Source organism: Monodon monoceros, unplaced genomic scaffold (genome assembly GCF_005190385.1).
Source record: "Monodon monoceros isolate NGI ecotype Baffin Bay Population unplaced genomic scaffold, NGI_Narwhal_1 Super_Scaffold_12, whole genome shotgun sequence".
NCBI classification, from domain to species: domain Eukaryota; kingdom Metazoa; phylum Chordata; class Mammalia; order Artiodactyla; family Monodontidae; genus Monodon; species Monodon monoceros.
This window is the reverse complement of record NW_021703768.1, coordinates 162,290,627-162,310,759: the sequence shown is the minus strand read 5'-3', so window position 1 is coordinate 162,310,759 and position 20,133 is coordinate 162,290,627. Positions and strand designations below refer to the sequence as shown.

The 20,133-nt window shown below is 39.7% G+C and overlaps 1 protein-coding gene across 1 annotated transcript in view; it reads right to left on the bottom strand.

Annotated features, from left to right (window-relative positions):
* LOC114892212 (zinc finger protein 426-like) overlaps window positions 1–20,133 on the bottom strand; it is a 60,432-nt gene that overhangs the window by 711 nt on the left and 39,588 nt on the right. The window lies entirely within an intron of this gene.

Sequence of the window (20,133 nt, the reverse complement as noted above, 5' to 3'; positions counted from 1 at the left end):
TTCTAATAAAAAGCAAGAGTACTTAGTCTTCTCGTCATCTGAGCTTCCTGGGGCTGTACATGCCCACAAAGTGAAAACGAGCCTCCAGGAGATGTGGCGTAGGCTTTATGATACTAGTTCCAGAATGAGGAACCATAAACAGGGTGTTCGGACTAAGCGTGTTTTTTCCCCATATATATATTTTTTTTGGGGTAAAATCTTAAACCTCAAGAAAATGTGAACATCCAGTACAATGAATGTTCTTTGTAGTAGATTCACTTATTTTTAGCATTGTACATGTGCCAACTTAAAAAAAATGCACAACGTGAGAGCTGTGAGTTAAGTTTTATTTGGGGCCCGAGAGACAGCATCTCAGATAGCTCTGAGTAACTGCTCCAAAGAGGTAGGGGGGGAAGGTTAGTATATATGTGATTTTGGTATAGGGGGAGTACATGCAATCAAGCACATATTTTTTTGCAGAAGGTTTCTGCTAATCTTATGAAGGTTACTGCTAGTCACGAGGAGCAGAGTCACCATGAAAGATTTTAGTGCTTTTCTAGATATGAGGAGATATAAGAACTGGGCTCATAAAATCGGTTCCTGAAAATATCTAACTATCTGAAGACCTGTTCTGCCAGTTTTTCCCAGAGCATAGACTGCCTCATTTCTGCTCTCCATCCTGAATGCCTTTCAGGGGGCGTTAAAAGTCAGCAGCTGCAGCAGTTCATGATTTAATCCTTGTAGAGGTAGGTGGCAAGTGCCAATTTGTAGTTGACAGGGCCCCCTCATGGTCATAAATTCGACCATGCTTTGGGAGGCATTTCATGACCATTTTGTCCCACGGTGCTAGGAAGGCTCATTCCTAAGTTTGGCAAAGATTTTGCTGATAGGCCGCTCAATGTGCTATTACTGGACTAGGTCTTATTAACAATAGCCAAAGGTCTCTGGATCACCTTACTAGTCTGTTCCAAGAAAAAAAAATTCCCTCTTATTGCATCTTCCCATATCTAGAGTTACACTATTACAATCATTGATCCCATACAGAATTATATACTTGATCAACTGCTTCAAGTTGCCTAGGCATCATTATTTTTGTTGGAGGCTCAGTCACACATTTGGAAATACAAGTAACAATAATCCTGTTAAACAGGCAAACTACAAATAACATAGCTAGCAGTATTATTAAGTCATAAGTAAGAATTAAGCCAAGAACTTCCATTAGGTGCGGCCCAGTATATTCCCAGGTCATCTGACTTAGTCTGTTCTGTACTAATCCTTATTTTTCAGGGAAATTATGTGTTGGCACTGTCCATAAGGCTCCCAGCCCAACTTCCTGGTGTTACTAGGCTGGTTATCCTTAGTATCATTTAATTGTTCCCAAGAAAAAGGAGGGTCTTAAAACTTAAATGACCATAGCCTGGTGTTAACCACATAAATCCATACCATAATTGTGAGAGGTTTTATTCCTTGGCTGAAATTTTGCTTGTTGCTCTAACTGAGCTTGAGTAACTTTAGAGGAAAATTCATTTTTATGGCCAGGGTCAGAGCAGGTATTATTAATTGGCTAGGTGAGAGGATCCCACCTAGTATACCGATAGTGGCTTGAACAGGACTATAATTTCTTTCTTTTAGAATACATTTCCTAAGGGCCAACCAATTAGAGCCTTGGAGTGGAGAAATCCACCAAGGTAATCCAGAAGTACTAGACAAAGATAATTGGTCACAAACCCAACAATTGGATTGATTTTTAAAACTAGCATAGGATCTTGCCCATGATAGAAAAACATTTGATTCATATGCAATGGTTCAAGAAGTCAAGAAAACATTATAAATGATCATACGAGTCAGGCCCAGTATCTTGGGCTAGCTGTCTACTTCTGATGTTTTCTTCTCGTCCTGGTAGGAGTGTAGTTTGGACTAAGTGTGTTTTTTACTCACTTTTTTTTTTTTTTGGTAACATCTTAAACCTCAAGAAAATGTTAACATCCAGTACAATGAATGTTTGCTGTAGTAGGTTCACTTATTTTTAGCACTGTGCAGATTTGTTCTCTCGTAGATTTACGAATACATTGTATAGTGAGGTGTTTGAGTGTGAGTTGAAAATAAATTGCATACATGCTACTTGACTTTTAAGAACTTGGTAAGGCTTCTCCTAAAGATATGGGCATTATCCTAGCAAAATCATAATATCATTATTTCACACAAGGAAAGTAAAAATAACAATGTCTTCTAATATCTACTCTAAAAGATTAACTTCTCTACGTTGTTCCAAAATATGTTTTGGGTAGTTTTGGGATCTACAACCCAATCAGGGTTTATATATGACAATTGTTTATGCCTTTTAGTCTGTTTTAACCTAGATCACTTGCTGTTGTTTGTCTATTATATTCATTATATTGACTCTTTGACGAGTCATATGCCTTCTTTTAGAAAGTCACACATTTTGATATTCCTGCTTCTATTTTCACAGTATGTTTAAGTTTTCCTTCATGTCTTATATTTCCTGTCAGTTAGTAAATGGATTCAGAGGAGAGGTTGGCAAGCTTTTGGTATGAACAGGTCCAGATAGTAAGTTCTTGATGCTTTGTGGGCTGTAAGGTACGGAATTACTCAGCTCTGCCTTTGTAGTGGGAGAACAGCCAAAGACCTAAGAAAACAAATGGGCATAGCTGTGATCCCAAGAAACTATTTACAAAAACATGCCTGTGACCAAAGTGTGCCACCTCCTGGTGTAGAAGCTTCAAAAGGTCATTTCAAAATATTTTGAAGGTGATGTTGTGTACATCAAATTGCATTCCATTGGAAAGATGTAAACTTATGACATCCCTTGGTTAGTGTGCTAAGTTTGATTACTTGCTTAAGATAGTAATCACCAGAGCTCTCTATTTTAAAGATAGACTTTTCCATAAGAATAAAAGCATCATATGTGGGGTGATCTTTTGATACTCAGAATCTTTTTCCCCTAGCAGTTGTTTTAGTATCTGTTAATAACCTGCAGTAAATAAGTTTCTAGGGTGTTTTTCTAGGTCAAAGGCAAGTATACATTTACTTTTGTTGGCTATTACAAATTCCCTTCCATAGATCTTGTGCCATTTTGTAGTTTCTGATCAACTTTAAAAAAATATCTAAAATTTATTATGGAGAAACATAAGGAACAAGTTTTTTTTTTTAATTTATCCATTTTGTTATGGTTCATTATCAGAAATAATGGATACCTCTAAGTTTCTTGGTGGAGAATCCATCACACCTAAAACATGAAAATTATGTAGTACTCAGTATCTAATAAAAGGGAAGAGGAACAGTGGAATCAACAAATATTTAATAATAGTGATGACAGTTGCTTGGCTCTGGTTAAGATTTCCTTTTAAGTGTAACAAATTTTAGTTTTAACTTCAAGACACTTGTTTTCAAAAATAATATCCTATCCACTTTCAGTTTTTTAAAAAAATTTATTGAAGTATAGTTGATCTACAATGTTAATTTCTCCTGTACAGCAAAGTGACTCAGTTGCATATGTATGTGTGTGTGTGTGTGTGTGTGTGTGTGTATATATATATATATATACATACATATATATACACACTTTTTCATATACTTTTCCATTATGGTTTATCACAGGATATTGAATATAATTCCCTGTGCATAGGACCTTGTTGTTCATCCATCCTACTAGTTTGCATCTGGTAATCCCAAACTCTCAATCCTTCCCTCCCCCAACCCCTTCCCCCCTTGGCAACCACAAATCTGTTCTCTCTGTTTTTTTTTTTTTTTGTAGATATGTTCCTTTGTGTTGTATTTTAGACTCCACAGATAAGTGATATCATATAGTATGTGTCTTTCTCTTTCTGACTTTGCTGCAAATGACATTATTTTTATGGCTGAGTAATATCCCATTGTATGTATATACCATATCTTCTTTATTCATTCATCTGTCAATGGACATTTAGGTTGTTTCCATGTCTTTGCTATTGTAAATAGTGCTGCTACAAACATAGCGGTGCATGTATCTTTTTTTTTTTTTTTTTTGCGGTACACGGGCCTCTCACCGCTGCGGAGCACAGGCTCCGGACGCGCAGGCCCAGCGGCCATGGCTCACGGGCCCAGTCGCTCCACGGCACGCGGGATCCTCCCGGGCTGGGGCATGAACCCGCGTCCCCTGCATTGGCAGGTGGACTCTCAACCACTGCGCCACCAGGGAAGCCCTGCATGTATCTTTTTGAATTATAGTTTTGCCTGGATATATACCCAGGAGTGGGATTGCTGGATCATATGGCAACTCTACTTTTAGTTTTTGAGGAACCTCCATACTATTTTCCATAATGCCTGTACCAAATTACATTCCCACCAACAGTGTAAGAGGGTTCACTTTTCTCCACACCCTCTCCAACATTTATTATTTGTAGACTTTATAATGATGGCCATTCTGACTGGTGTGAAGTGGTACCTCATGTTGTTTTGATTTGCATTTCTCTAATAATTAGTGATGATGAGCATCTTTTCATGTGCCTATTGGCCATCTGTATGTCTGCTTTGGAGAAATGTCTATTTAGGTCTTCTGCCCATTTTTCGATTGGGTTGTTTGTTTTTTGTTATTGAGTTGTATGAGCTGTTTGCATATTTTGGAAATTAAGCACTTGTTGGTTGCATCATTTGCAAATAATTTCTCCCAGTCCATAGGTTGTCTTTTCATTTTGTTTATGGTTTCTTTTGCTGTGCAAAAGCTTATAAGTTTGATTAGGTCCTATTTGTTTATTTTTCCTTTTATTTCTATTGCTTTGGGAAACTGACCTAAGGAAACATTGGTAATATTTATGTCAGAAAATGTTTTGCCTGTGTTCTCTTCTAGGAGTTTTATGGTGTCATGTCTTATATTTAAGTCTTTAAGCCATTTTGAGGTTATTTTTGTGTATGGTGTGTGGGTGTGTTCTAAATTCATTGATTTTACATGCTTCTGTCCAACCTTTCCAACACCACTTGCTGAGTAGACTATCTTTTTCTCATTGTATATTCTCACCTCCTTTGTCGAAGGTGTGTAGGTTTATTTCTTGGCTCTTTATTCTGTTCCATTGATCCGTATGTCTGTTTTGGTGCCAGTACCATGCTGTTTTGATTACTGTAGCTTTTAGTATTGTCTGAAGTCTGGGAGGGTTATGCTTTCTGCTTTGTTCTTTTTTCTCAGGTTTGCTTTGGCAATTCTGGGTCTTTTATGGTTCCATATAAATTTTAGGATTATTTGTTCTAGTTCTGTGAAAAATGTCATGGGTAATTTGATAGGGATTGCATTAAATCTGTAGATTGCTTTGGGTAGTATGGCCATTTAAACTATTAATTCTTCCAATCCAAGAGCATGGGATATCTTTCCATTTCTTTGAAGCATCTTCTATATGATTTATTAATGGTTTTAGTTCTCAGCACGTAAGTCTTTCACCTCCTTGGTGAGGTTTATTCCTAAGTATTTTTTTGGATGTGATTTTAAAAGGGATTGTTTGCTTACATTCCCTTTCTGATATTTCATTGTTAACATAAAGAAATGCTACTGATTTCTGTACGTTAATCTTGTATCCTGCTACCTTGCTGAATTCATTTATCAGTTCTAGTAGTTTTTGTGTGGAGTCTTTAGGGTTTCCTATATATAGTATTGTGTCATCTGCATATAAATGACAATTTTACCTCTTCCCTACCAATTTGAATACATTTTATCTCTTTTTCATGTCTGATTGCTGTGGCTAGGACTTCCAATACTATGTTGAAGAGAAGTGGTGAGAGTGGGTATCCTTGTCTTGCTTCACATTTTACTGGGAATGCTTTCAGCTTTTATTATATTGGCTGTGGGTTTGTCATAAAAAGCTTTTATTATGTTGAGATATGTTCCCTCTATACCCACTTTGGTAAGAGTTTTTGTCATGAATCGATGTTGAATTTTATCGAATGTTTTTTCTTCATCTATTGAGATGATCATGTGGTTTCTGTCTTTTGTTGATGTGGTGTATCACGTTGATTGATTTGTGTATGTTGAACCATCCTTGTGACCCTGGGATGAATCTAACTTGGTCAAGATATATGATCTTTTTTTATGTGTTGTTGGATTCGGTTTGCTAATATTTTGTTGAGAATTTTTGCATCAGTATAAAAGATATTGGCCTGTAATTTTCTTTTTTGGTATTGTCTTTATCTGGTTTTGGTATCAGGACGATGGTGGCTTCATAGAATGTCTTTGGGAGTGTTCCTTTGTCTTCAGTCTTTTGGAAGAGTTTGAGAAGGATCAGTATAAATTCTTCTATGTTTAGTAGAATTCTCTTGTGAAACCATCTGGCCCTGGACTTTTGTTTGTAGAGAGTTTTGTTTGTTTGTTTTTAAATTACAGATTTTACTTCACTTCTAGTGATTGATCTCTTCAAGTTATGTATTTCTTCTTGATTCAGTTATGGTGAGCTGTATGTTTCTAGAAAGTTGTCCGTTTCTTCTAGGTTGTCAAATTTTTGGGCATATAATTGTTTGTAGTATTCTTTTCTTTTTCTTTTTTTTATATTTCTGTGATATCAGTTGTGATTTTTCTTTCATTTTTATTTTGTTTATTTGTGTCTTCTCTCTTTTCTTCATGGCGAGCCTGGCCAGAGGTTTGTCAATTTTGTTTACCTTTTCAAAGAACCAGCTCTTAGTTTTATTAATTTTTTTCTATTGTTTTTTAATCTGTATTTTATTTATTTCTTCTCTGATCTTTATTATGTCCTTCCTTCTGCTAACTCTAGGTTTTGTTTTTTCTTCTTTTTCTAATTCTTTTAGGTGGTGACTTCGGTTGTTTATTTGAGATTTTTCTTGTTTCTTAAAGAAGACCCAGCTCTAACTTACCTCTAAGAACTGCTTTTGCTGCATCCCATAGATACTGTATGGTGTTTTCATTGTCATTTGCCTCAAGGTGTTTTTAAATTTCTTCTTTGATTTCATCATTGACCCATTGGTTTTTTAGTAGCATGTTGTTTAGTCTCCATGTAATTGATTTCTTCTTGATTCTTTTTCTGTGGTTGATTTCTAGGTTCATGTCACTGTGGTCAGAAAAGATTCTTGAAATAATTTCTATACTCTTAAATTTGTTGAGGATTGTTTTCTGCCCTAGTATGTGGTTATTCCTAGAGAATGTTCCATGTACACTTGAAAAGAATGTGTATTCTGTCTTTTTTGGACGTAATGTCCTGAAAATATCATTTAAGTCTAACTGTTCTTTTGTATCATTTAGGATCTCTGTTGTCTTACTGATTTTCCATCTTGAAGATCTGTCCATTGATGTGAATGGGGTGTTAAACTCTCCTATTATTATTATACTCCCATCAGTTTCTTCCTTTATGTCTGTTAGTATTTGTTTATGTATTTGAGTGCTCCTATATTCGTTGATGAGTGTAATATCCTCTCCTTGTGTCAATCCTTTTATCATTGGATAGTGTTCTTTATCTTTCTTTATAGCCTTTGTTTTAAAGTGTATTTTGTCTGATATGAGTATTGTGACCCTCATTTTCTTGTCATTTCTGTTTGCAGGAAATATCTTTTTCCATCCCCTCACTCTCAGTCTATGTGTATCCTTTGCCCTAAAGTGGGTCTCTTGTAGGCAGCATATTGTAGGCTCTTGTTTTTTGTTTTTTTTTTAATACAATCTGCCACTCTGTGTCTTTTGATTGGAGCCGTTAGTCCATTGACATTAAATGTAATTATTAATAGGTATGTATTTATTGCCATTTTAAACATTGTTTTCTTATTGATTTTATATTTCTTCTTTGTTCCTTTTTCTTTTTTTTCCTTTTGTGGTTTGATGATTTTCTTTTGTATTATGCTTATGTTCTTTTCTGTTTTTGTGAATCTATTGTATATTTTTGATTCATGGTTACCCTGCTTTTCAAGTATGTTAACACTTTCCTATATCTACTTGCCTTAGACAGGTAATCATATAGGCTCCAACATTCTAGAAAAAAAAATCTACATTTTCTTATTCTCCTCCCCTACATTTTATGATTTTGATGCCCTCTTTTACATCTTCATGTTTATCCTTTTGCTGTTCATTGTGGGCATCATCGTTTTCACATAAATTTTTTGATTTTTTAAAAAAATCTGTGTACTGGCTTATTTAAGTGATTTACTTTCCAATTTTGATTTTCTCTTATAGATTCTTACTTCTTTTCCATTTAGAGAAGATCTTTAAATATTTCCTTTAGGATAGATTTAGTATTGCTGTATTTGTTTAGTTTTTGCTTGTCTGAGAAATTCTTTATATCTCCTCCTATTCTAAGTGATAATCTTGCTGGGTAGAGTATCCTAGGTTGCAGATTTTTCCCTTTCTGGACTTTGAATATATCTTTCCACTCCCTTTTGGCCTGCAACATTTCTGTAGAGAAATCAGCTGATATCCTTATGGGGGTTTTCTTGTAGTTAACTCTTTGTTTTTCTCTTGCTGCCTTTACAATCGTCTCTTTAACTTTTGCCATTTTTTATTATAATATGTCTTGGTATGGGTCTATTTGGGTTTATCTTGTTTGGGACCCTCTGTTCTTCCTGTGCATAGATATCTGTTTCCTTTAGGTTTGGGAACTTTTCAGCCATAATTTCTTCAAATACATTTTCAATCCCCTTTTCTTCTTTCTTCTCCTTCTGGGATCCCTATTGTGCATAGATTGGCATGCTTTATATTATGTCATAGTTCTCTTATAGTGTTTTCTTTTGGCTTTCTGCTGGCTGTTCTGATTGGGATATTTCCATTATTGTATCTTCCAGATCTCTTATTCATTTTTCTGCATTATTCATTCTGCTTATTCATTGTCTTTAGCTCAGCTTTCGTCTTGGTGAATGAATTTTCTAATTTTTCTTGGCTCCTGCTTATAGTTTCTAGTTCCTTTTTACAGTAATCTGCATTTCTATCAGTAGTCCTCAATTCCTTCAATATTTTATCTCCTTTTTGACCTCAGTGTCTATTAGACTGAAGAGGTCTGTTGTACTGTTTGTTCTTTCAGGGGAATTCTCTTGATCTTTTTTTTTTTTTTTTGTGGTATGCGGGCCTCTCACTGCTGCGGCCCCTCCCGCCGTGGAGCACAGGCCCTGGACGCGCAGGCCCAGCAGCCACAGCTCATGGGCCCAGCCGCTCCACAGCATGTGGGATCCTCCCGGACCGGGGCACGAACCCGTGTCCCCTGCATTGGCAGGCGGACTCTCAACCACTGCGCCACCAGGGAAGCCCTCTCTTGATCTTTTAATTGGAAGTGGTTCCTCTGCTTCATTTCACTTATATTTTTCTTGATCTATGAGCTTAGGAGAAACATTTACTGTGTTTCTCTTAGGAGAATTATTTACTGTGGTCTTGGAGGGCTATTTTTATGTGGCGGCATCCTTGTATAGCCTGTGTAGGTTTAATATTTTTTTGGTGCGAGAGCTGTTTTCAGTGTGGATGCCTGCTGCCTCTTTCCTCAGTGTACGCTGGCCATTATCCCTTTGATAGGAGGAGTAACTGTGTTGTGGTGACCAGAGCCTGCACTGGATATTGAGTGGTGCCTCCTCTTTGCTCTGTGGTTGTCACTGCCATGTCAGGGGCCTATTCCCTAGTTGTTGAATAGAAACCCCTAGATCCATTTCTGAGTTGCATTTCTAATCTGCGGTTTGAGGTGGATGGGATTGGAGCCCTCCCACTGGGAGAGAAGCCACTGAATATACCTCTGCCAGAGGTGTTCACTGGTGAGTATGCTCTGTTGTGTGCCCCTGCGTGCATGTGTCCACGAAGCCCACAACTGCTAGGGCCAGTCGTGTCCCAGCTGCAGGAGCACTCATACACTCAGATGTCCTGCAGATGCTGAATTTACAAAGCTGGTGGCGGAGGTGTAAATCTGCAGCTCATGCTGCCCAGAAGAGAGATTTCATCCCTGCTTCCCAAGTCGTACGGTCCCTGGGGCTCAGCTGTGGTTTCAGCCTCACCTCTGTAAGTGGGCAACCCACTAGCGGCTGGGGAGCAGGAACACCTGAGGCGGTGATTGGGGCATGCTTCCCGGAGCCCGCATAAGCAGGAGCTGGCACATGGAGAAACAGGCTGTAATGGCATCCCTTTCCCTTCCTTCATGTGAAATGAACCCATTACTTTCTTCCTGATGGGAAGCTTGGCTCACCACCCTCTTTTCTGGCTGCAGGTGAGACAAGGCTACTCTGGCTTTTCACAGTAGTAGTGTGTATTTATGTGAGATTTCTTGAGTGTACAGGGATATTTGGGAATTTCGAGCTAGAGTGGAATGACTTCCAGGCAGTGGCTGGGAGAATTATGATTATCTCTGGGTGCTTATGCCTTCTTTCTTTTCTTCTAGGTGTTGTTTCTAAGGATAGTTTCTGCCTTTCTGAGGAAAAGATAAGGCAGAAAGGATGATGGCTGAGTGTTTGAGAAATTGTTCTCGGTTAAGGAGACAGTGTGGGTAAGAAGAAAATGTATTCTTCTACAAAATGACCTACTGCATCCACCAGATGGACACATTTTGTTTTGGTAGACCTGTGTCCAGAGCTTCTTAAAGAAATAAAGTCATTGCAAGACTGAACTCCTGATGAATTCCCTCCGAAACTGGAGGCTCCTACTGGTGACAGATTACCCTGAATAATCTCAGTATTTCAGTAATTACCTCCTAATATTGCCTCTCATGATGGTGACTGCATATTTTTAATTTTGCTTGGTGTTCTTACATAGTAAGGAAGATGACTGCATTTCTCAAAGAATGTATTCATTCATCAGCATTTAGAAGTGTCTCCAATTGGCTTAGGTCTGTGCTGCAAGAAGGAAATAAAATGCTTTTAGGCTCATTCTATTGAGATAAGTTCATGTGTTACATGTTCCTTTAGAGCTGTAGCTGAAGGATATCATGAGTGAGTGAGCGTAGATAGAAGAGAGCCTAGGACCAGTGCGTCCTGGGGGAGATGATGAGAGACCTTGAATCCCTCTGTTGACATGGGTCACCGGTCTCCATTCCCCACTGAACCTTGGTGGAGGTCTTACTTTACTGAAGCTAGTATGTGTGTGATGGTTTAGAATTCAGTGACCTTCGCTGATGTAGCTGTGGACTTCACCCAGGAAGAGTGGACTATACTGGACCCCTTTCAGAGAAAGCTTATAGAGATGTGATGCTGGAGAACTACAAGAACCTGACCACAGCAGGTACAGCTGCCACCATTCTTGTAGTCTCTTAGGGAACAGATGTATATGATGCACCTTCTGTGTTGCATGGTGGGTGATGTTAAATCTGAACACAGTGGAAAGTAACAGACACTGGTCTCTACATGAATGGTTTTCAATTTGGGTGGTTTGTGTAAAAATGTGGTTCTAGGACTAGAGCATCACTATCAGTCTTAGAAATGTGCCTTCTCTTTCTCCACTTATTGAATCAAACTTTGGCCTTGGGGCCCAGTCATCTATGTCGTAATAAACACTGGACTTGATTCTCTTGGACACCAAATGTTGACAGTCACTGGTGTATTGATTTCCCCATGTGAACGAACATCTCTTTTTGCACTTCATTTCCCATTTCAAAAAAGTCTTAAGCTTTGTAATTGTGTATAGCAATCTGAACATGGGCTTCAGGGGCCAGAGAGAAATGATCTTTTTGGAGAACAGAAAGAGGTGAATTTTCATTTTTATCTCTTCTGAAATAATTTTACCACTTTTTTGGAAATACAGGACCTGAGTCATTGGACAGTTTCTCATATTTTGCAGGAGCTTTTTCCATTAATATATCTTTGCTCATGAGCAGGGTATCAATTGTTCAAACTCTCTCTGATCTCTAGGTTGGAACAAGAAGATTTGAGGACAGTGGAGAGAATAGGAGTCCTCCAAAGTGAGTGATTCCCTGGTCAATGAAAATTTCAGTGTCTTTGGAATTATAATAAGGAAACATGAAGTGTTACGAAAACATATAACCCTCAGAATGGGAGAAAATATTTGCAAATGAAGAAACTGACAAAGGATTAATCTCCAAAATTTACAAGCAGCTCATGCAGCTCAATATTAAAAAAAACAAACACCGCAATCCAAAAATGGGCAGAAGACCTAAATAGACATTCCTCCATAGAAGATATACAGATTGCCAACAGACACATGAAAGAATGCTCAACATCATTAATCATTAGAGAAATGCAAATCAAAACTACAATGAGATATCATCTCACACCGGTCAGAATGGCCATCATCAAAGAATCTACAAACAATAAATGCTGGAGAGGGTGTGGAGAAAAGGGAACCCTCTTGCACTGTTGGTGGGAATGTAAATTGATACAGCCACTATGGAGACAGTATGGAGGTTCCTTAAAAAACTAAAAATAGAACTACCATACGACCCAGCAATCCCACTACTGGGCATATACCCTGAGAAAACCATAATTCAAAAAGAGTCATGTACCAAAATGTTCATTGCAGCTCTATTTACAATAACCAGGACATGGAAGCAACCAAAGTGTCCATCAACAGATGAATGGGTAAAGAAGATGTGGCACATACATACAATGGAATATTACTCAGGCATAAAAAGGAACGAAACTGAGTTATTTGTAGTGAGGTGGATGTACCTAGAGACTGTCATACAGAGTGAAGTAAGTCAGAAAGAGAAAAACAAATACCGTATGCTAACACATATATATGGAATCTAAAAAAAAAAAAAAAAGAATGGTCATGAAGAACCTAGGGGCAAGACGGGAATAAAGATGCATACCTTCTAGAGAATGGACTTCATACGGGGAAGGGCAAGGGTAAGCTGTGACAAAGTGAGAGAGTGGCATGGACATATATACACTACCAAACATAAAATAGATAGCTAGTGGGAAGCAGCCGTATAGCACAGGGAGATCAGCTCGGTGCTTTGTGACCACCTAGAGGGGTGAGATTGGGAGGGAGGGAGATGCAAGAGGGAAGAGATATGGGGACATATGTATAACTGATTCACTTTGTTATAAAGCAGAAACTAACACACCATCTTAAAGCAATTATACTGCAATAAAGATGTTAAAAAAAAATAGAAACATGTCAAGATGTACTTTCTCTCAAAAGGCTGAGGTCATTGGTCTCTGATGTTTTAGGATATATTCAAATTGTCATACGTACTTACTTCACGTTTACTCAAAATTTCCTCTGAGTTCACAAAATGGCTTGTTCTGTTTCTTTTTTTAAGTTTATCATTTTTATGTATGCTATTTTTCCAAACATCCCTCCTTTCCTTTACTGATAATATTTAGTCTTTTTTCCCCATCATATCTTTTTAATTAGCTACTGTATTTTGACTCTGCATTCCTAGCATTCTTAAACATTTGGCAAACCCAAACTCCTCCAATCTGTTATGTGGTTTTTTTTAGTATCTTTAATTTGGAAGCAAATAAAATGATACTATTTTTAACTTCTTCAACGTACTCTTTGTTTCTGGAAACTCTTATATTATTATTTTTTTTAATGGGAAATGCAACTTAAAATCAAAGGCTCAACAATTCAGCAGGATATTCTGGGGGGAAAAACATCTGTTGGGATGGAAACAGTAACATTGGTAAGTTTGAAACATCATATCATTTTTCCAAATTTAGAAAAGAATAGGAATTTTATTAGTTATGGCATGAGCACAAGTGATAGATGTTTGCGATAAGTGGCATTCTCCCAGGGGAGAGCGATGTCTCTGGTGAGGTATTCTGAATACAGTAAATCCCCTACGTATGAACCTTCAAGTTGTGAACTTTCAAAGATGCAAATGTGCGTTCGCATGTCCAATCACGTAAGTTAGTTCACGTGTCTGGCGTATATTGTCACATGCGTTCATCCTCTATAAGTGGTTGTGCTTTTGTGTACTGTACAGTACTGTATACAGTACAGTAGTACAGTATCTTTATTTCAAGCCCAGGATGTCTGGAAGGAAGCATAAAAGCAGTGGTGATATAGCTGGTACTTCTAAGAAGTGCCAAGTGTTAACAATGGAAACATACAAGTGAAAATAATTGAGAGAATGGAGTGAGGCTAAAAGATGGTAGACGTCACTCATTCTTACAACATGAATCATTCAGCCATTGGCATGATTCTAAAGAACAAGGACAAGATCATGGATCATGTGAAGTCTGCTGTGCCAATGATGTCAACAATAATATCGAAGAAATGTGGAAAAGTGATGGAGGAGATGGAGAAACCTCTCAGGGTGTGGATGCAGGATCAGCATCAGCGTCGAGTCCTGCTCAGCTTAATGCTGATTCAAGAGAAAGCTAAAAGTCTTTATGAAGACTTGAAGAAGTAACATGGCGAAGAATCAGAGGGCCATGATTCTTCACACCAGGGAAGTACCCTGAGCAGGTTTTTAATGTGGATGAGACAGGACTGTACTGGAAGAGGATGCCAGACTGAAGTTACATCAGTAAGGAGGAAAAGTTGATGCCAGGCTACAAAGCAGCAAAAGGTAGGCTAAGACTTCCCTGGTGGCACAGTGGTTAAGAAGCCACCTGCCAATGCAGGGGACACGGGTTCGATCCCTGGTCCGGGAAGATCCCACATGCCACAGAGCAACTAAGCCCGTGAGCCACAACTACTGAGCCCACATGCCTAGGGCCTGTGCTCCACAACAAGAGAAGGCACTGCAATGAGATACCCACACACCGCAATGAAGAGTAGCCCCCGCTTGCCGCAACTAGAGAAAGTTCTTGCACAGCAATGAAGACCCAATGCAGCCAAAAATAAATAAATAAATTTATTTTTAAAAACCCCAAAAGGTAGGCTAACTCTGTTGTTTGGTGGCAGTGCTTCCAGGGATATGAAGCTGAAGCCTCTCTTAGTTTATCATTCAGAGAACCCAAGAGCCCTTAAAAACATAGCCAAGGGCTTTCTTCCTGTTGTGTGGAAGAGTAACCCCAAAGCTTGGGTTACACAGGCCATTTTCCAGGACTGGTTTCTCCACCACTTTATACCAGAGGTAGAGAAATACTGCTTGGAGAAGGATGTCCCTTTTAACATTCTTTTGCTGCTTGACAGTGCTCTGTGCCACCCCCGATTCATGGACCACTTACATCCCAATGTCAAAGTAGTGCATCTGCCACTGAATACTACATCGCTCATCCAACCTATGGACCAGGGAGTTAAAGTGACTTTCAAGAAATGTTATTTATGTCACGCTTTTCGTCAGGCAGTAGAGGCAAGTGACAATCAGGAACAATCTTGTGACAATTTTGGAAGGACTGTAACATGTACAAGGCCATAAAAATCATTGTCTTTGCTTGGCATGAGGTTATGGCCATCACCATGAATGGGGTTTGGAAGAACCTTTGCCTGAAGTTTGTTCATGATTTTCATGGATTTGAGAAGGTGGATGAGTAGTCCAAAGAGGTCTTCAGCAACTTAGTGATCCTCAGGGAGAATCTGGAGCTAGATCTGCAAGAGGACAACTTCATTGAACTCTTTGCTATAAAACATGAGGAGTTTACTAATGAAGACTAATGATGGAATTGGAGGCCCAGAGAAAGGATGAAGAGAGACAAGAGGAAGAAGAAGTAACTGAAGAACCAAAGAGATTCACCGTGCAGGAAGTGGCAAGGGGATTTTCTTATTTATGGAGGCACTGTTAGATTTTGAAGCACAGGACCCGAATGTAGAATGGTACACAAAGGCTGCTGCAGCTGTTCAGAATGCAGTCCAGTGCTACTATGTCATCTATGATGAAGGAAAAAGAGCTATTACCTAGACATCACTGGATCATTTTTTCAAGAGGATAGGTAGAATTGAATCCAGCAAGGAACCAGAACCTGTGCTATCAGCATCAGGCATGAGTGAAATTGCAGCTTGCCCTCCGTCTCCTATTGCTGACGATTCTTCAACTCTACCATCTCCCACCTCCCCTCCCTCCTTCAGTCATTAATTCTTCTTGCCTGTTCACTTGATGCCAGCCCCTGTATGCCAGCTGTTGTACTGTACTACTGTACTTTTCAAGGTACTGTACTGTAAGATTAAAAATGTTTTATTTTTTGTGTTTGTTTTTTATGTATTATTTGTGTAAAAAGTATTATAAGCCTATTACAGTACAGTACTATACAACCAATTGTGTTAGTTGGGTACCTAGGCTAACTTTATTGGACTTATGAATGCGCTCTTGGAGCAGAACTCATTTATATGTAGGGGACTTACTGTATTCTGAATATGATGAATTTGGGGACATCCTGAACCTACCTTGAAACTTGGTCCTTCAGAGTTCCTGGAAGTCCCACTTTCCACATATGTAACTAGGCATTGAGATTTTACAACAGTCCATGAAGCTGTACAGGATTATTTGAAGGTTGGAGTAGATGGAACATCATTCTGGCAGAAGGATTCCATCGTTCAACTTGAAAGAAATCAACAGGGCAGAGGTGTATGAACGTAATAGAAATGGTAAAAGTCATCATCATCGTTGTAATGATGTTTCAAGTTTGACATGAGTAAGATCAATTAATGAGTCTGAACAATCTTTGCATCATCATTCATCTGTGATGAATCCACAATGGACGGGAACTCTATGACTGTGAGCAACATAGGAAAGACTTCAGTGAACACTGGAAAACTCAAAATGGAGGCAACACTTAACGAGCATAATGAGTATGGAAAAAGCTTCCTTACTCCACAGAAGAAAACCTCTACTGTTGAAAAGTATTCTGTGTTTAATCAGTGTGGAAAAGCCATCATCCTGACTCCAGATATTGTGGACGGGAAAACCAGCATTGGAGAGAAAGCCTTGGAATGCAGTGATGGTGAGGAAGCCTGTGTGAATCAGCCTTCCCTTCAGGCACAAGTGGTAACTCAGAATGGGGAATAACCCTGTGAACAGAAGTAACATGGGAGAGCTTCTGTTCACTCCACAAGCTGTGGTACACGTGTACGTGATCACACCACAAAAAAAAGGTTATGGGAGAAAGCAGTGTGGGATAGTCTGTAAATATCATACATCCATTAAAATTCACATGGGAACCCACACTGGAGAGAAAACCTATAAATGTAAAGAACATGGGAAGGACTTTGTTAGTGCTTATTGGCTTATGGCATATAAAATACTGGAGAGAGGCCCTTTATGTGTAAGGAATGTGGGAAAGCCTTCATTAGAGCTTCTCAACTTACTTTGCGTATAAAGTCTCATACTGGAGAGGAGCCCTTTATATGTAAGGAATGTGGAAAGTCCTATAGGTATTCCTCATACTGTAAAAAATACATTCTTCTTCACACTGCAGCAACACTGTATAAATGCAGGGAATGTGAGAAGGCCTTCATTAGTTCTAGTCAACTTAGGAAACATGCAAGATCTCATAGTGGAGAGAAGCCCTTCCCTTGTGAAGAATGTGGAAAATCCTTTAGAAGTTCCTCCGACCTTAAAATTCACATTCACGTTCACACTGGAATAAAACCCTACAAATAGGAGGAATGTGGGAAAGCCTTCATTTGGAATGCAGGCCTTTCTAGACATGTACAAACTCACAGTGGAGAAAACCTAAGGATGTAAACAACATGAGAAAGCCTTCAGTTATTGCAATTCCTTTTAGATACATGAAAAACTTACCCTCTAGAAAAATCCTATAAATGAACAATATGTAGGAAAGTCTTTAATTCTCTTATTCCTTTTGTCTTGAAAGAAATTACCTTGTCCTATCGATGTCAGGCACGTAGGAAAGCCCTCAGTAGTCCTGATTCACTTGACGTGAAAAGAGCACACTGGAGAGATGGTCTTCAAGCATAAGGAATGTGGGAAAGTCATCCATCTCACAACCCAGCCTGTTAGGGCTCACAGTGAAGCCATACTACTGCGAAACATGGTAAGCACTTTACTGTTTCCTCAGGGAAATATATATTCCTTAAATCTGGGAGATCTTGCAATGCAGAGGAACGCTACTAAGGTAAGATTTGTGGAAAACTGTACTTCTCCTGAATACTTTGATGTTGACTTGAGATCACACTGTGGAGAAGAACATTATGGATGTAAAAATATTGTAGAGTCATCATTTTTTTTTCCATTAGAATGTTACTCATCAGGAATTCCCTGGCAGTTCAGTGGTTAGGGCTCAGTGCTTTCACTGCCGGGGCCTGGATGTGATCCCTGGTCAGGGAACTAACATCCTGCAACCCATGCAGTGTGGCCAAAAGAAAAAGAGAAAAAAGAAAAAGGAATGTTATTCATCCATTGGACATGGGGTGATTTACAATTAAGAGAAATGAAATGTAGGAAATATGGGAAATGCTACCCTGAGTCTGAAATCTTAGGGTTTCTGTAAAAGGATAGTGTTCCGGTTGGTCCCAAAGATCTATTTTGAACATTTGTCATCTGGCCCTGACCTTTCCTGGGCAGTGGTACGTCTTTCTTTCTCCTCATCGTCAGGCCAGGCCAGTCTAGTTGCTACATCTTCCAGGCCACAGCCTGGCCAAAAGTGGGCTTAGAGGATTCACAGTTAATCCTCTTTGGACCCGCTGGTTTCTCTTTGTTGGGTGGACCTGGTTAAGACATTGCGAAGACAGGGACTGCTTGACTGTGTATCGTGCTCATCAAGTCCCAATGGCTGCAGTAGAGAATATAGTACATCTCTGTAAATTCTGTAAAGATGGCCTTGGCCTCTCACATTCCTGATCCTTTCAGGGTCAGGATTAAGCATGGGATGAATGGAGAAAAAGTGAGATTTCATTTACTGATGTGAGACACCCCAATTTCCTGACCTTTGTGGGAAAACAACACCCTGACACCTGTGGAAGGCATTCAACCTCAGGCATTGCAGGGAGAGGGTAAAAGCAATGAATGTTCTCTTTCACCCCTATATCCAGCTCCAAACCCATGGGTAACAATCATATCATGTGTCTGGGTCAAGCAACCTCTGCTGTTGGTGACATGGCCTCCCTCTGGTTTTGTCATCCCATCCAAGTGCTTGACAAGTGAAAAACTCATGTGACTCTGGCTGCTCTTGTTAATGTGCGCTGCTTGACGCCATGACTGGCAGTTCCTGAAGGTGGGCTTCGGGTGCAGAGACAGACAAATGACCAGTACACCTATTCCTCCTCTTAAAGATGGGTTTATGGAGGTTCAGCTGTCCTCAGTTACTCCCCCATCTTTGTTACCACTGGGAATTACAGAAATTGAACAGGATCTGTCTGGACTTTTTTTTTTTTTTTTTTTTTTTTTTTTGCAGTTCACAGGCCTCTCACCGCTGCGGCCTCTCCCGCCGCAGAGCACAGGCTCCGGACGCGCAGGCCCAGCGGCCATGGCCCACGGGCCCAGCCGCTCCGCGGCATGTGGGATCTTCCCGGACCGGGGCACGAACCCGCGTCCCCTGCATCGGCAGGCAGACTCTCAACCACTGCGCCACCAGGGAAGCCCTGTCTGGACTTTTTATTGGCTCAATTCTACCAGCTGTCAGTAACGTCCTCGGTACAGGTGTACCAACCGCACCATTATTGCCACCAGAACTAACCGGTCTCTCATTTATGTGCCACCAGTGAACCCAGCTACTGCATTACCAGGTCTAATGCATTTACCAGCAGTATATGCCTAATCTCTGCACCCTCCCCAGTCTTCAGCTTCCCACACCCCACATCATGCAAGGTGTCAGCTAGCCAGAACTTGTTAACCTGTGTATGTTGCCCATCTTGCCTTCCTAGGACTCTGTCTAATAAAAACCTCATTTCAGCCTCAGATAAAACGTTACACAGTTCTCATGTTTGAGCAGCCTTGGGTTACATCATGTGTGGCCATCAGGGTGCATGACACTTTCTTTTTTTTTTTTTTTTTTGCGGTACGTGGGCCTCTCACTGTTGTGGCCTCTCCCGTTGCGGAGCACAGGCTCCGGACGCGCAGGCTCAGCGGCCATGGCTCACGGGCCCAGCCGCTCCACAGCATGTGGGATCTTCCCGGACCGGGGCACAAACCCGTGTTCCCTGCATCGACAGGCGGACTCTCAACCACTGCGCCACCAGGGAAGCCCCATGACACTTTCTTGATGACACTTTCTTGAGGCTAATCAAACCATTGTAATGATAATCCAAATCAAGCTTAAAACAAAGCCTGGACTGGAATTAACCTCTGAACCTTCATTTATACATATTAATATATGGAGGAACGTGTCATGTTTGGTTCTTTTTTGTGTATGCATATTGCTATTTGGCCTATCTGTTGACCTCTTTAATTATTGGCAGTGACA